At 37.0% G+C, this 6,000-nt stretch overlaps 1 long non-coding RNA gene across 2 annotated transcripts; it reads right to left on the bottom strand.

Annotated features, from left to right (window-relative positions):
- Nucleotides 1-467: 467 nt before the first annotated feature.
- Nucleotides 468-4,728, bottom strand: LOC138926750 (uncharacterized). 2 transcript variants are annotated; one of them, XR_011443377.1, is made up of 4 exons: nucleotides 4,714-4,728; nucleotides 2,370-2,522; nucleotides 1,619-2,297; nucleotides 468-1,134 (listed from the first exon to the last, which is right to left on the bottom strand). It is a non-coding gene; the product is annotated as an uncharacterized lncRNA (long non-coding RNA). The 2 variants fall into 2 exon arrangements; XR_011443375.1 differs by having other exon boundaries at nucleotides 1,655-2,297.
- Between the last annotated feature and the right edge of the window lie 1,272 nt (nucleotides 4,729-6,000).

The following is a 6,000-nucleotide window of genomic DNA, read 5'->3' as shown; positions in this document are numbered from 1 at the left end:
TCGAATCCTAAGATGATTTCTTTAATGTTTCAACTCTATTGTTTTGTGTATTAGAATTGCCACACCACCGTATGACTGTGAGGTGTCGAGTCAAAGCATTGCATAACTTTTAGGGATAGCATAAATATTGCTTTGCATTAGGTGTGTCTCTTGTAAGGTTATTATTGGGGGGCTGTCTTTATTTATCAGAGTCTGAAGTTCCTTAAAATTTCCAAAAATCTTCAACAAAATATGTCCTTGACGCTTGTATGAGCACTCCCGGTCATTTCATAGCTTCCAAGGAATGGGACGAAATGATTCAGTGGTTTCCAGGTGGACTAGGATTTATGGTAACCTAAAAACATAATCATTTGTGTATGGAGTGAATAGCTTCCTCGCGTACACCATTTCACGACAAAACAAATTAGCCTGTGGATGGTACCCTAGATTACAGCACTAAAAAGCTCCGACTTGAGATAGTATGCGACTGTATTTACAGATTCTTTATTATATTATTTTAAACATGCAATTATCAAGTATATATTATGTGATTGCTTTATTCAAATTTATGTTTCCAGTCAAAAGTTGTATGTACTGTGATAAATGCTTGACATTCAACATAGAATGTATCGTTATTTTGCCCAAGCTAGTTTCAATTTGACAATCTTCTTGTTTCTTGGAATCTTCATTATCATCTCCACATTCCATGAACTGGTCAAAATCTCTTTCAGACTTCTCTAATATATATAAATAATTTTTAAATTGTTCAAACGATATGTATTGCATGTTGGGGCATTGTTGTCTCATTGTTAGGTGATGTTCACATCGAGTATCGAACATCCAACGACGTGGAGCTAGCGACTTGATTTGAGTGTATTCTAAATTTTCTTTAATGTAAGTTGGTTCGTTGTTTGTGGTTATTACTAAGGTGCTACAAAATAATGCATCCTGAATAAGCTGTGTTAGTTTTGGGAGATTAGTAAATTCATTAAAAATTTTGCTAAAGGTGCCTGTATTGTGGCATTCCAATTTTTTAAACTTGTCCAACATTGTTGGAGACATAAAAGCAAATCGAATATTTTGTAGGATTTTAGCTGTGCTGGATCTGCGACATGGCCACAAATGATTAAGCCACATAAAAGCACTGTATAATAACTGAAACGACACAAAATAGAAGGTTTTTTTACGTCAAAGAAAAACAAGAAAGGAAAGCTAACTTCGTGCGTTTCCGAAGTTGATATACCCTTGCAGTAAAGATCGGATATATATAGCAAAAATCGGATAAAGTTGGCCGATACTCATATGAATACGAAGATTTAGTTGGCCGATCCCTATCCCGGTAATTTGTTAGATCAGTTGACTTGAAGTACAACCCATAGAAAAGATAATCTCTCTAACTTTAGAAATACCAAAGTTTTGGCATTTCCGATCAATGAGTTATAGACAAATGGACAGACAGACAGAGAGACGGACACGATCAACTCAGGAGTTGGTCCTGATCAAGAATATGGGGTCGGAGAAGTCTCATATACTGCGTTGGACTTTTGACCAGAATTAGAATACCCTCTGCAAGGATATAAAGTAATATAAACTATATATATAAATAAATAAAAAGAGTTTTAAAAATAAAATGGTATACTTTTTTGTTACTTCCTTTTCCTCCTTATTAACTCACCTCCATTTCTGAGTTTACTGCCAAAGAGCTGGATGCTAGAAAATGGCACACCTGATTTTCATTAAGGCAAAGAAATTCACGACTGGATAGTATTATCAAAGTCGCTTTGGATATGCGGCTAGCCATCAATTCGTTAATTTCATCCAGTTCATAGGCGTGGCGGTCTTCAAAAATTATATTAAATGCTGAAAAATTAGTATAGATATGACTATTTAGAACGTTCCAGGCATGCTCAAGAAGCTCAGTTATTTCCAAATATGATGCAGCTCTGAGAACTTCGGGCATATTAAGCATGGGTATTTTTCCCATTTCCGAAATCATCCATTGATAAACATTACTAAAGCCATTTGGAGACAATTGACGTGTGGAAATATTCAACATATTTTTTTCCAAATTTTTAAACATTTGTTTTGAGTAAAGTTTTAAAATGATTGCGTGGCACATGAAATAATGATCCCTTATATTTATTATAGTGTCAGTGTGTTTATTGTCTTGAATGTTTTTTACCACAACAGTGGCTGGTGAAACTTTGTGCGTCAGTAAAATTATGTTGTCTTCTTTGTTTCGTTTTACATTGATATCACCTAAACTTTTTTGCACCTTGGAAAGCAACCTACATTCGTTTTCAAATTTTGAATAAGTCCTTTAGAGAAAAAAATAATAATAAGAATTTAATATCACATTAAATGAGTAGTTCGATTACTTCATAACTTACATGCGAAAGTGTCCTGGCCGTGGCTCATTGGAGAGTGTAGTCAAATATGGACGACTTTTGTGCATTTTGCTGATATTTCATATATGTATGTCTAACTTTGTTACGATGATTGTTTGAATCAGAAATTGTTTGAATTGGTTACTTTGTTATTACCTAAAATATTTTTACATACACTAAACTAAAACAAGAAAGGAAAGCTTCGGGCGGAGCCGAAGTTTATATACCCTTGCAGTTAAAACCGGATATATATCGCAAACATCGGATGAAGTTGGCCGAACCTTATGATTACATCACAATAAAACCAATTAATTACGATGAAAAATCTAAAAAAAAGTCCCAAGCTTCTATCTTCAAAAACACGAAAGTTGGGTCATTTCCGATCGTTCAGTTATATGGCAGCTATAAGATATAGTCGGCCGATCCTTATGAAATTTGGCATGTCGTAATGTGTTGCCAAGAGTAGCTTGGCTCGTGTCAAATTTAAACTCTCTAACTTTAAAAACACCAAAGTTATACCATTTCCGATCAATCAGTTATATGGCAGCTATAAGATATAGTCGGCCGATCCGGGCCGTTCCGACTTATATACTGCGTGCAAAGAAAAGAATGGTGTGTGCAAAGTTTAAAGTCGATAGCTTTAAAACTGAGAGACTAGTTCGCGTAGAAACAGACAGACGGACATGCTCATATCAACTCAGGAGGTGATCCTGATCAAGAATATATATACTTTATAGGGTCGGAGATGTCTCCTTTCCTGCGTTGCACACTTTTGGACAAAATTATAATACCCTCTGCAAGGGTATAATAAATATAAACATCTTATAAATACCTTGAGGATTTCCAAGTGTTTTGAATGGCAAGAAACGAATCAATCCTGAATGACAAACAAAGTTCGGCTATATTTATTTTCACCACTTATTATTCTTCAAGATTAAGAACAATACATTATAAGCTGTATTTGTAGACAGAACTTTTAGGCGCGAGTTACCAAATGGAGGGAGTGGAGTGGTTTTGAAGGTGTTTTAGTGGTGTAAGTATTTTACGATTTGAATTATATTGAGACCAATGCCTTTGGATTCTAATGATGATCTGAGTATATTCTCCCGAAAGGTTTTACAAAGAAGTTTAAAGTAAGACAAAGAATGAATGTGTATAGGCTGCAAAAGTGCCTAGCTCAGCAATGGGCCGGATACTTGTGCTTGCGATGATCCTCCTAGTCAGCATACGACCGGGCGCTGACCGTATTGGGTGTCATCGAGGTGTAGACACGATGTGCAGTGGCAATAGGTGACCGTGACTTCACTGGCTAGTGACGTCGTCGGTAACTCCTCCCCTCCTAGAATGAAGTGACGGCCAGAGTGAAGGCATGGTCGACACGAGTTGCAGTGTTGTTTCAGGGGTAAAAAGTGTTGTTGGTTGTTTTTTCTCCTGATCAGGATTGAGATTATTGCCATTGTGGCTATTCCTTACCAATAGTATGTAAAGGCGGTCTTCGATCGCTGTCTCGCTAATCTCGTTCATTATCGTAAAATTTTTATACCCTTGCAGAGGGTATTATAATTTTGGTCAAAAGTGTGCAACGCAGTGAAGGAGACATCTCCGACCCTATAAAGTATATATATTCTTGATCAGGATCACCTCCTGAGTTGATATGAGCATGTCCGTCTGTCCGTCTGTCTGTCCGTCTGTCTGTTTCTACGCGAACTAGTCTCTCAGTTTTAAAGCTATCGTCTTGAAACTTTGCACACACCATTCTTTTCTTTGCACGCAGTATATAAGTCGGAACGGCCCGGATCGGTCGACTATATCCTATAGCTGCCATATAACTGATTGATCGGAAATGGTATAACTTTGGTGTTTTTAAAGTTAGAGAGTTCAAATTTTAGGTGAGAGCTTTTTTTGGCAACCTTATACGACATGCCAAATTTCATAAGGATCGGCCGACTATATCCTATAGCTGCCATATAACTGAACGATCGGAAATGACCCAACTTTCGTGTTTTTGATGATAGAAACTTGGTACACATTCTATTTTTGGTCAGTTTATCCGATCTACCAAATTTCATAACGATCGGTTGACTATATCTTGTAGCTGACATATAACTGTACGATCGGAAATGGTTTTTGGTAGAAATACCAACTTTGGTATTTTTGAAGATAGAAGCTTGAGACTTTTTTTTAGATTTTGTATTGTAATAAATTGGATTATATATTCATATTCCCATAAGGATCGGCCAACTATATCCGATGTTTGCGATATATATCCGGTTTTAGCTGCAAGGGTATATCAACTTCGGCTCCGCCCGAAGTTAGCTTTGCTTTCTTGTTTTTATTCTAAAGTTACGTTCAAGAGTTCGTTGAATTCACCAATATTGCCTCTGTACATAATAACGTTGATAGTAGTGGGACAGTCTTTTATTTCTAATAGGCCTGTACCGGTGAAGTTGAATTTTTCAGCACACGAAGAAATTATTAGGATGTTGATTAGGACGATGCTTACGCCCTCTGATTGCCAGATCCGTTACTCCTGGTCGGTTTCCTTTGCCCCGAATGTCGCTGGTGTTCCTGATAAGATTTCCGCCAAAGTCTTATCAGGACTTTGATTTATTTTGAGACTTGGGATCCGAAGTATCTTCCCCGTGGCATAGGTACACTATCGCAATTTGTTTAACCTTTTCTTTTACGTAATCTAATTTTGTTTATAGGTGGTATATGTTAGTATTAATTGTGGGTTTTTGGATTAAGAAAATTATTTTGGCTCGTTGGCTATTGTTTCAGTGTTAAATATTTTATATAATTTGATATCGTTTTCTAACTCAAAGTTCTGTTTCTTTATAAAAATTCGAGTATATTCTATTTCTTTCGTATTAAAAATGAATTTTAGTTTGATGAGGAGATTGCTCTCCGCTATGTTTTTAATATTATTGGTTAGTACACTCTTATTAAAGTTAATACGATTAAAAAATTAAAGAAGATGAATCTGTTTTTGGGTTTATACAGGGTGACAATAAATAACCCGGACAATTTTTGAAGCAATCTATTATAAATGTATTATGATGCTGACCTTAAAAAAATGCATTTATCGATAGCTTGTACTTTTCTAATACAAATATATATACATTTTGGTCTGCTAAAGCTCCAGGTACCTATGCAATAATCGAGCGCCGTCAATTTGAGCAGTCTTTAATGGTTTTGGGAGGAATATGCGCCACTGGCAAAACACCCCTTGTTTTCATCGATCAAGGGGTCAAAATCAATAAGGAAGTGTACCGCCGGGACGTTTTGGAAACTGTTGTGCTTCCTTGGGGCCAGCAGCACTTCGGTGATACGGAGTGGACGTTTCAACAGGATTCAGCGTCAGCCCATAGAGCCAAATTGACTCAGGACTGGTGCAAAGCCAATTTCCCGGACTTTATCACATGCAGTGAATGGTCACCTTACTCGCCAGATCTTAATCCGATGGACTATAGTGTGTGGTCTATTTTGGAGTCCAGGGCATGTGCTTAATGCCACATAAGTTTGGAGGCGCTGAAGCAATCATTGCTCCGAGAATGGGATCGATTATCGGAAGAACCTCCTGCGGCCCATTGCGCTAAATTTCCAGAAACGTTTAGGGCTCTGCATCGCAGCC

This window comes from Drosophila bipectinata, chromosome XL, assembly GCF_030179905.1.
Source record: "Drosophila bipectinata strain 14024-0381.07 chromosome XL, DbipHiC1v2, whole genome shotgun sequence".
NCBI lineage: Eukaryota > Metazoa > Arthropoda > Insecta > Diptera > Drosophilidae > Drosophila > Drosophila bipectinata.
Note: the sequence above shows the minus strand (reverse complement) of the source record. Positions and strands in the feature narration are given on the sequence as shown.